Raw genomic sequence first — 10,990 nt, forward strand, 5'->3', positions numbered from 1 at the left:
GAACTGAAGAGATACATCCCAGTACACGCAGAACTGAAGAGATACAACCCAGCACACACAGAACTGAAGAGATACAACCCAGCACATGCAGAACTAAAGAGATACATCCCAGTACACGCAGAACTGAAGAGATGCACCCCAGCACACACAGAACTGAAGAGATACATCCCAGCACACACAGAACTGAAGAGAAACACCACAGCACGTGCAGAACTGAAGAGAAACACCATTGCACGTGCAGAACTGAAGAGAAAGGCAAGCCATTCCAGCTACCTGCTGAATTCCCACCAGAAGCAGCTCACTGTCCCCATCCTACACCACTGCTGGCAGGCAACCTCAGCTACAGTCGGGGCTTTCTCAATACCAGTCCAGATCACGGAGTGACGCCATGGCAGACCCCCAGCAGCTAGAGGAAAGGGAAGTGCATCCACACACAACCATCCCCAGCATGTGAGTGAGCTGCTGAGATTTGGGTTTAGAATGTGTCACCTTTACAGGGAGTCTAAGGCTGCACAGTGCTCAGGCTCACTGGCACACGAGGGAGCTGTGGAGGCCCAACTTTAGATCTGATCCAACTCCCGGCCTTACCATCTATTAGCAGGTCACCTCGGTTCACGTTTTTAGAGTAAATCTTGTCCTTCCACACACGTGTAGTGTGTAATTTGATCATGCGCACCCCATCCTCTCCTGGTTCCCTCCTATCCCTACCATCAGCTCCCCTGCCCAATAAGTCTTTCTCGTTTACTAGTTTGGGCTTTTGTTTAGTATCCCACAGAGTTTGATCAGGGAAGTCTGCGTGACCCTGAGTTTGGACTAGCCATCAGAGCCTGATGCACAACTGGACACCATGCTTTGCCCTCTCCTACAGATGGGCAGTGTATGGTATGGTCCACAGATTGGCAGTATGTGGTACGGTCCACGGATCGGCAGTATGTGGTACGGTCCACGGATCGGCAATATGTGTTATGGTCCATGGATCCACAGAATATGGTACAGTCCTGTGGGTCCCTCCTTCCTCTCCAGCCCAACTCTGTGGGCACTGTGCTGGTAGGCATAGCTGCTCTGAGTTCCTGGTCACCACATCTGTGTCCTGCTTAGAGGATGGTACTTTGAAGCCGTTCTCTCCATCCCTGGCTCTTACGTTCTCTTTATCTCTCTTCCAAAATGCTCCCTGAACCTTAAGGGGATGGTGAGAACTAACTAGCCTTTATCTCAGCTTCCTGTACAGCCATGTGCCTTTGCGTTTAGCTCTGCTCATCACAAGGAGAGGTTTCTCGGTTTAGTGCAGGGCAGCCTCTGTCCGTGTAAACAGAAGATGACTTGATGCTGCATCAGTTTAGCTCCACAGCCATCTTAGGTCCCCACCTCTCCGGTAATGAGCAGCTCTGTTGACTTGAAAGCCCAGGTCCTCAGTTTACCCACTTATACAGTCAACTCTTGTAGAATTTTGAGGGGGTTAACTAACCTTGCACAATAAGCTATTGCACACGCCTGGCACCTGGCATTCAGAATATGACCGTGGTAATGCAAACCGGAGCAGCCACTTCAGAAACCATAATGGGGGTTCTTCTCTAGAATCTACAGTGTGAGGCTGGTGAGCACCTAAGTCACTCTTGTTCGGAGGAATGGCGTTCAGTTCCCAGTTGCTCACAACTGCCTGTTGCTCTATCTCCCCAGGATCAGACCCCTGACCTCCACAGGCACCTGCACTCGTGCGTACATACATCCCCGCACACAGCCACACACAGAGCACAAGTTCAAATACTAAGTCAAAGGATCTTTAAGAACTTGGAACAAAACTGCTTTATGCTCTACCTGTATTCGCACCTGAAGGAACCCATGCCAGCCCTGCACGGAGGAACTTCCACATCCACGTTTACAGCAGTATTGTTCACAAGAGCCAAGACATGCGCTCGGACAAGTTGTCCATCGACACAAGAACAAATAGAGAAAACGTGGTGTGTGCATATAATGGAGTGTTACTCAGACATTAAGAAGAACAAAATGATGGCATTTTAAAGTAAATAGACAACTAGAGATGGCCATGCTAAGCAAAATAAGTCAGACTCAGAAAAAAAAAGAGTTCCTTTCAATGTGGGAAATCTAGATTTAAAAAAGGAGACACCAAAGCAGGAGGGAGACAGTTTGGGAAAAGGAAGGAGAGTAGCTGGAAGGGAACTGGGAGGATGGAGCCCTCGGGGGTGAACATGGTCACAGTACCTGGTATCTATGTTTGCAATTCCACAATGAAATCTACCATTTTGTACAACTAATATACTCCAATCACAAAGGAAAACACATCAGACAATCGAATGCCCTGACGATGTACCTTTTTCACACTTTTGGTTGAAGAAACATTCTCTATAAAGAAAGTCATCAGTGTAGAGATATAGGAGTGAGCGTCTCCTGCCTTCCTATTCATACTGGGAAAACTCAACAATTCAAAGCTTACCATTGGCACAAGGCAGCCCTCGATTCCTATCTAATTTGCCAACTGCTGCTTGCATATCTTTACCTAACAAAGAAAAAGGTCTAAAACTAATGTTTAATATTTATTAACCCAGGAAATCCTCGAATAACCACTATTCGGTCCCAGAAACCACTCAATAAAAGAGCTGCCTCGCCCGCTCGTGTGCAGCCAGGAGTGGCAGGCTATTCCATTTTAACTCAAGCCAGCGAGGCACAGGAGTGCACAGCGGAGGCAGATTAGGGTCACTCCCGGGATGCTTTCGCCAGCTCGTGTAATTAAAGGCTCTGGCAGTTACTCAGGGAAGACAGAAAGGGTCTCCTCAGCATCAGAATGAAGCAAGTTTCAGAATCTGAGTAGGGAGAGTGGAGAAGGCCCTGTACCCATTTGATTTATAAAAGTACATGGCTGGTTGGCTTCAATTCTTTCCCCATTGCTGTAGTAGAATAAACACTTAGACAAAAGCGCTCAGGGAGTGAAGGCTCAGCCTGGCTTGTGGTTCGATGTACAGTTCGTCATGACACGGGAATCAGGGAGGCGGGACCTGCCGCAGCGGGTCACGTGGCATCCACAGCCAGGCAGCAGAGGATGATGAGTGAGTGCTGACTGACTCGGTCTCTTTTCTCTGAGGATCCCAGACAGGCTATGGTATCACCCAGAGTGGACAGATGGTCCAGCTTCTCATGCAATCAAGTAAGCCCCCACAGGCGTGCTCAGAGGTCCACCTCCTAGGCGAGTCTAGAATCTGACCAGCTGACAGTGAAACCTAACCATCACATTGGCCTGACTTCTCTTTCAAATGTAAAATACCATGAATGTAACCAGAGTTGGCTCTCCAGACCACCAAATGTTACTCGAGCTTTCAGTGCAAAACCCTAACCTTCTGCTTGGCCATGTGCTTCTGTTGCTGTCATGGCTAAGCAGCAGGTTCCACAAGAGAGCTGCATGGGATTCTGTTACTGTCAAGTTCCAGAGATGAAAAGTCTGAGATGGAGGGTCAGGGGCCTTGACTCCCTCATCCCAGTTCCAGAATTCCCTCCAAGGACCTGCCAGTTCCCTGGCAGGGTGAGTCCAGTCCTTACAGGCTTCTCCTGGTGTCCCGGTGCTCGCTCTTACATGGGCACAGCTGCAGTACTCTGGAGAGTCAGCCACCCCCACCTGACCCGGTCTTAGTTTGCTGGATATGCTAGTCTTCAGATCCACAGCCACAGCACCGAGATATCTGAATGCTCAAAGACACAATTCAATTCATGTCAAGCCATCTTCCAGAAGAGAGCACTGAGTCCAAATCATGACCCAGGGAGACTTGCATATTCTATCCATAACCGCATCCAAGGCATACTGGCATCCTCCAAACCCTGGACCTCTTTATAGGATTAAAATAGGAACCTCTATAAACCCAGTGTTTGCTCATTGTAGGTCACTTGGGAATTCCTAAGTCATCCCTTCTCCTCCACTAGTGTGCCCAGAATACCTCTGAAAAGACAGGTATGAGCTGAGAACAGCTGAAGACATGGCTGTTTGTCTGTTTTCAGCAGAGACTAAATTCCAGGCAGACAGATGTGCCTCTCTGATTGTCCATCACCTCTGGTTTCTCTCCTGGTCTCAGGGAGCTCTCAGTGGTGGCCATGCTGATGGACTCAGAACCTGGAGCAAAGGAGCCATCGTTAATGCAGGAGAGCAAAGCAGGCTGCTGGCATCCTGCCAAGGCTGCTTGAATAAGGTTGTGCCCTCCAGTACAGGCTCTGGCTGATCCCTGGCAGCGAGGGTCGAATTGGGAAGCAACAAGAGCCTGGCAGTAGCTGATTTGTGTGTGTGGAAGGAAAGACAGAGAGAGAGAGAGAAGGAGAGAGAGCCCAGAGAGAGCCAAGCCCCAGAGCTGCCCATGCTGCTGTAGTTAATCAGAGCCACAGCTGGCTGTAGCAGGCCCTTGCATCAGCGGTCACAGGCCCTGGGGTCTCCTACAGCCTGCAGCACTGTGGTTTGTCGCCCTGCTAATCCACTTGGGCACATCCCCCTGCGTGATGGAGCAGGAGCAGAGTGAAGTCACCATGGTGGCTGAATGCTTCCTTTCCAACAGATGCTGCTTTCGTGAACGCCTGACTTTGTGATTAACTCTGGCTTTTTTTTTTTTTTTTTTTTTTTGCCATATGCCTTTCCCAAAGCCGCTTTAGCTCCTGGTGCAAGCTGAGCACGGGCGATTTCATTAATCCCGCGCTGTGGGCTCCCGGCTGCTTGCTTCGCAGCAGCATCTGCACTTGGCTCTTAGCCCGCCTCCTTTGGCCTGGCTCGAACAATCGCAGGCCTATTTGTCCGGACAGGCTCATTATCGGTTTAACCCGTGGACTCACAGCGGCCACCACAGAGCCACCGACTCCATTCAGAACTGAAGCTGATCAGAAAACATCCTTAAAAGGACCACCCCTGTGGAGTCTTCTGCAGGCCTTGTGTGGAAAGAAGGGAAGAGAACAGTCACAGGGCGAGCAAGTCACAGAGCCAGCCCAGGGCGGGGTGGGGGCGGGGTACTAAAACCGAATGGGAGCTAGCCTCAGGTCTGTAGCTAGAAGAGATGAAAGTTGTATGAATTTTGGTAAGAGACATGTGTTCAACAAATTACCTGGGACTCAATGGGAGATCGAGTCTGTGTGTTCCTTTGCCAGGTTTTCCAAACATCTACTTAACCCTCCACCAGCTCTTCCGGGTACATAGGATAGGGTCACAGAAGTCAATTAGCGTCTTCCTGTTAACATGAGGATTTGCAAGGAAACTTCCTGAGCGTTGGAGTCTACATTCCTAAGGCCCAAACACATCCAAAAGAAACAGCTGCTTACAAGGGCGAAAGATGAACTGAGCTGAAAGGTGGAGAAGCCAGTGTGCTGTGAGCCGAACTCAGGCAAGCAGTCCGGAAGACCCGTCCGAGGGCCCTCATGGCTGTTTCTAAAGCCTTAAAGGAAGTCCACTGTTTGGCTGGGGAGATGGTCCTTGGGCCTAACAGGCTTGTCCTCCAAATATGAGGACCTGAATTCACTTCCCAGAATTCATATTTTAAAAGTCTTAGTTGACTGGCCAGCCAGCTTAGCAAAATTGCCAAGATTCCCTCCCAGATTCCCATCACTCCATCCACCCACCACAGCCCACATCTGAGTGTGGAGCGACAGATTTTAAAAGGCAGGGTGGGCAGCAATGCTCCCCGCTTCCATGCCTCTGCAGCTGGGGCTAGTCCCACAAACAAGTTAGACCCTAGATACCAGAGACACAGAGTCAGTCTGAGCAGAGATGTCTGTGAGGACACCTTAGGCAATATATCTCCAGGGTGAGTTACTGCACTCCAAAATCCCTACACACCATAGTAGAGCCTTAGGCAGGAAGCTCAAAGAGAAACAGCCTCAGAAGCCAGAAAGTAAAGAGTATAACAATAGAGAGTATCCGGAACTGGAGACATCTGATAATTCTCAATCCTGAAGGCACAAAATTTGAAAATGACCATGGCATCCAGACAAAATACATTTAGAAATCAAAGTTGCCCCACTGGCCCCAATTTTTTGAACTCAGGCCTAAATTCATAAGTAAAAAACAAATGATTTTCTTCATCCACCCTCCAAAGCATAGGTCCTAGTCTTAGAAGCAATAGTGGTCACCCCTGAGCTCAGAAGGATGTCTTCATTGCTGCCCTCCAGCAGGAGAGTCCATGGTGTGGTTCAGACGTGAAGGATTCTCAAAAGGGACATCTAATCCAAAACCAGGTGGCGGTTGGGCGGAAGTTCTAGAAGCCTTAATATGTGATGCCGAGCTGGAGGGGTAGCAGGAGGAATGTCCTCAGGATGACATCTTCCCCTGGCCTTCTCGCCTACTCTTGCTTTGCTTCCCTTCTTCCATGAGATGAGCAGCCTGGATGGACCTGCTCCCATGATGCTGTGCCTCACGGAAGGCCAAGACTCAATGGAGCCAGCACTGTGACTGGAGGCAGCAGGTACTGAGAGTGAAGATTAGACCCTCTTCCTTACAGTGTTTACAATGTGATACATTGTTTACATCAGCGTGTGTCACTGGGAGCAGCCGAGTCTAACCTCTGCAAGGCTCCTGAATCTGGGACAAGCTTTATCAACTATTCTGTGCCTTCAAGTCAGTGCTCCTTCCCCATCTCTCCTCTCCTCACCCAGAGCCTATTTCCATCTTCCATCCAAGCTGCTGCCTTTACCGTATATCCTCTCCTGTTCTTCCCGCTGCAGCTTGAACACCTTGTGAATTCCCATGGCATCTGATATTTACTTGTTCATGGATGCAATCTCTTTACAATCGTAAATATCTACATATATTAGTTACTTCTTTATGGCTGTGATAAAACACCATAACCAAGGCAACTTATAAAAGTAAGGTCTTATTTGAGTTTATGGTTCCAGAGAATAAGAGCCTGGCACGGAATCTTAACAGCAAGTAACAGGCACGGTGGTAGGAACGGCTGGGATCACACATCTCAGACCACAAGCAGGAAGCCAAGAGCACACTGGGAGTGGCATGAGGCTTTGTAACTTCAGTCTCCCTCCAAGGACACACTTCCTCCAACAAGACTCACTAAACTTCCCCCGAAGCATCACCAACTGGAGACTAAGTATTCAAATGCCGGAGTCTATAGGGTCATTCTCTTTCAAAGTACCACACAGTCTTGCTAGGCTGATCTAGAGGTCCTTAAATGTCAGATGATCATGTCTGGTCCTGTGGTGTGTTAACCCTGCTGTTGGCAGTGAAAATTTGCATATGTGTTAACAGTTTGCCGATGGATTGACATAGAAGGTATCGGTAAGAACGTGCATAGCTGTACCGTTTGTAGCATCCACTGTTGGAAATGAGACACTTAAAATGTATACAGTAACTCTTGTGCACTGAGCCACTATGCACCAATAAAGAGGAAGACACGACCTCGCAAACGCAACTCCAAGAGGAAAGGCCATGTCACAGAAGACTATGCGAGGCACGCCATAGTACATACACACTATGTTAAGATGATAGCTCTGGGCACACGCGTATATCATGAGTTCGGTTGGTGTGTGAGAGCTACTGAAATCTCACAACTGCCTGGCCTACCCACAGGAGCGAACTGTCAACTACGGTGTCAGCAGGATGAGTTCTCCCTGAGACTTCAGGAGAAGGGGCGGAGGAAACTGAGTCAGGTGATGAAGCAGGCTGTGCTCGCAGTACCAACGAGCTGTTAGCCTGTTTACGTCTCAGACCTTCAGTTATCACCCCTCCTTTCCTGACATGCAGGAGGAAAGTAGGGGAGTCTGGAAACCAAAGAGCAATTGCTCCTGCATTCTTGAGGCTAGTGCCATGTAACTTTTCCCATCACTGACAAAACTCCTGGCAGGGGTAATGGAGGGGAAAAGGTTTATCTGGGCTCACGGTTTCAGGGGGATCCAGTCCAGCATAGCAAGGAGGGTATGGTGGGCTGACCCCACAAAGACAGCATGAGGCAGAGGCTTGTTCACGTGGTATAGATCAAGAGGCTGAGGGTGGGGCTAGTGCAGCCTTCAAAGGTTTTCCCTTAGTTACCTAACCCCCCCAGCTACACCCCACCTCCTAAAAGCCCCACAGCCTTCAAATTAGCACCCTCGGCTGGAGATTGGGGTTCAGAACGCGAGGGGGCGTTCCTGATTCTAACCATACGAGGTGCTGAGATAAACTGAGAAGTACCCACGTGTTCACAGCCCTCAATAGCTTACTGACAAAATCATTATTTGAATAATTTAGCGAGCGAGTGTGGACACATTAGGAAGCCATTAAGTACTAGCACTACAGGGCTCACCGTCAGAGGGATTTGGCCCGGGTGCAGCTAAAGAGTTCAGTAAGACCTGGATTTACGTGCTCTGGGTAAGTTTAGTGCACTCTTAGATAAGAAATATAAACAGAAGAGAGATAGACAGACATAGAAAAGGATAAAAGTAGATAAAGAGAGATGTTAGATGATAGAGGGATAGACAGACAGACAGTAGAGAGAGAGGTTATGAATGGATAAGGTCATGAGGGTTGGCCAAAAGAAAGAAAGATCTCCCCAGGTACTTGCTCTAGGTCCTCCTTGAGCTCTCCCCATGTTCACATTCATGGTGGGTGTTCTAGAAGGTCCCTATGTGTTCACTCATGCCTTGTCCTTGTGCGAGGTCAAGTTAGTTCCTGTATGCAGAACCATGGGGACCTGACTAATATAGCTTAGCAGATGGCAGGACCGAAGAACAAAAGAGGAGGGAGACAGCTTTCTCAGCTAACAGGTGGCAGGGAGGGTCCATGCGGGCCCACTCGCTCAGCCTTGCCCACACACTTACCTCCCCATCCCGCTCAGCAGACACATTTCCAGATTTCCTTTTTTCCCCAACACAGAATGAGAAACAAAGGAAAGAAACCAAACATTCTAAATTATTAGTCTCTGCCAAATGGAGCTGGATAGCCTCCAGCTTCCCGCTCAGCCACCTTCAAGCAGCTGTCCCCAAGAGCGCAGAGGGAACTGCTAAGCCAGGAAGAATTTTGCTTTGGGAGCGATTACAAGCTGGTCCTGGAGACAGAGGAGTGGGAGGAAGGCAGAGTCAAGGGCATGGAGAGAGGTTTGATGGCTAAGAAGTTTGAGTGTCAAGGTTAAACAGGTAAAAGAGGCCAGCGTGGGGGCAGAGCCACCAAAATCCATCAATCTCAAGAAGACTGAACTGCTATTAAATGAGCTGATATAATTTACAGCTAAGAAAGAGGAAAATCTAAATCCATTTATTGGCATGTCTCCATGTCTCCCAGGCACCCCACACTGACAACGCCTCTCCATTAACCAGACAGCACCATTTGAAAGAATTCCATTGAACCCAGCTAGGGCCCAACTACAGCCGTGTCTTCTCTAGCTGCCTTCCACAGTAACTAGTTGAGAGTGGACTGTAAACACATCCTCCGTAGATGGGTTACACTGAGTCACACATGCTGTGGAACTGACCAGCACTGCAATGACAGCTTCAGGATATCCTTGTGACTGTTGAACACGCAGACATTTCACAGTTAAGACATTAAGCCCTTGTTCCTCTCCAAGAGGGAGAAAAAACGGGAAAGCTCCTTTTCCAGCCCAAACTTCAGAAGAGAATCTCCTCTACCGTGACACAACTGGGCAGCAACAAGAGGAAAGGGGCAAAAGTCTCCAGATGGGGCAGAGAGCTCAGCTCCCACAGATGTAGGATGGAAGGCGCCCTCTCTCCATTGTACAGCACAGAAGTTCACACCCTCACACCGCTCATAGGCATACCAGCATCAAAGGTGTCATCCTGTCCTTGAGAAGACCCGTGGGCGCCAGGGTGAGCTCGGTAGCAGAGTCATGTCCAGTATGCATGAGACTTGACGTTCAAGAGCCTCCGGCACCACATAAGGGAGGTTACAAGCATGCAAGGAGCTATTTGCGACAGTCTGACAGACTCCGAGCCATGTTTCGGATGGACAGAAAAGGGCCCCCAACAAGCATGAAAGACATCGAAAGGGACCAATGTGGTTTTGTAGCCAAGATGACAGGCAGTAATTCCAAGAATCGTACTCCACGTGATTGACCAGGCTTCCCTGAGGCCCTCCCATGGCAGGGACAGGGCTAATATCTGTTGCTGTCTCCTTTCCCTGTCTGGTTCTCCTAGTGAGATCCATCCCTTTCTCTAAGCCAAGTTCTCATTTTACTTTTTTACAATGTATTTTTTAAGTCACATTCTTCTTAAAATTTCATTTTACATTCTAAACACAGTTATCGACTCCCCCTCCTCCCACTGCACACACCCCCCCCCCACAGCCATTATCACTCACTCCTCTCAGTGGGTAAGAGCTCCCATGAGCATCAACAAAGTCTGGCACATTAAGTTGGAGCAGGACCAAGCCCCTCCCCCCTGCATTAAGGCTGAGCATGGCATCCCACCATAAGGAATAGGCTCCAACATGAATGATACCAGAAAAAAACCATCTTGAGGTAACCCAGACTCAGAAAGACAAACACAGTATGTACTCACTCGTAAGCGGACCCTAGATGTAAAGCAAATGATAACCAGACTACAATCCACAGCTCCAGAGAAGCTAGGCCACAAGGAAGACCCTAAGAGGGACATATGCATTGCCCTGGGAAGGGGAATTTGATGGTATCTCCTGGATAAACCTGTCTCTCTCTCAATCCTCCTCAGGTTTCAGTGAGCCTCATCCCGATCTTGCCGGAGCAGATTGTTCTCCTTGTTCTCGCTGCTTCCGTTTGCAGAATAATTCCGCCATGATCTACACGTATGCGTATGACCTGAGCTCATCCTCACCACTACTAATCCCACACCCTCTCCCTGGAGTAAACTGAGGTCAGGGCACACACATCTAGGCAACTACCCTGGCCCTGAGCTTTCCCCCAAATGTCTTTTTCTTAAAAGTCTCTTCTTTTGAGAATTTCGCCTTCCAATTTTTTTTTTTGAGAAAAGGAAAAAAAAAAGCATCCGCCTCCTCCCAGCCTCCCATTTCCCTCCCCCTCCTCCCACCCTTCTCCCCCTC

This window comes from Microtus ochrogaster, chromosome 21, assembly GCF_000317375.1.
Source record: "Microtus ochrogaster isolate Prairie Vole_2 chromosome 21, MicOch1.0, whole genome shotgun sequence".
NCBI classification, from domain to species: domain Eukaryota; kingdom Metazoa; phylum Chordata; class Mammalia; order Rodentia; family Cricetidae; genus Microtus; species Microtus ochrogaster.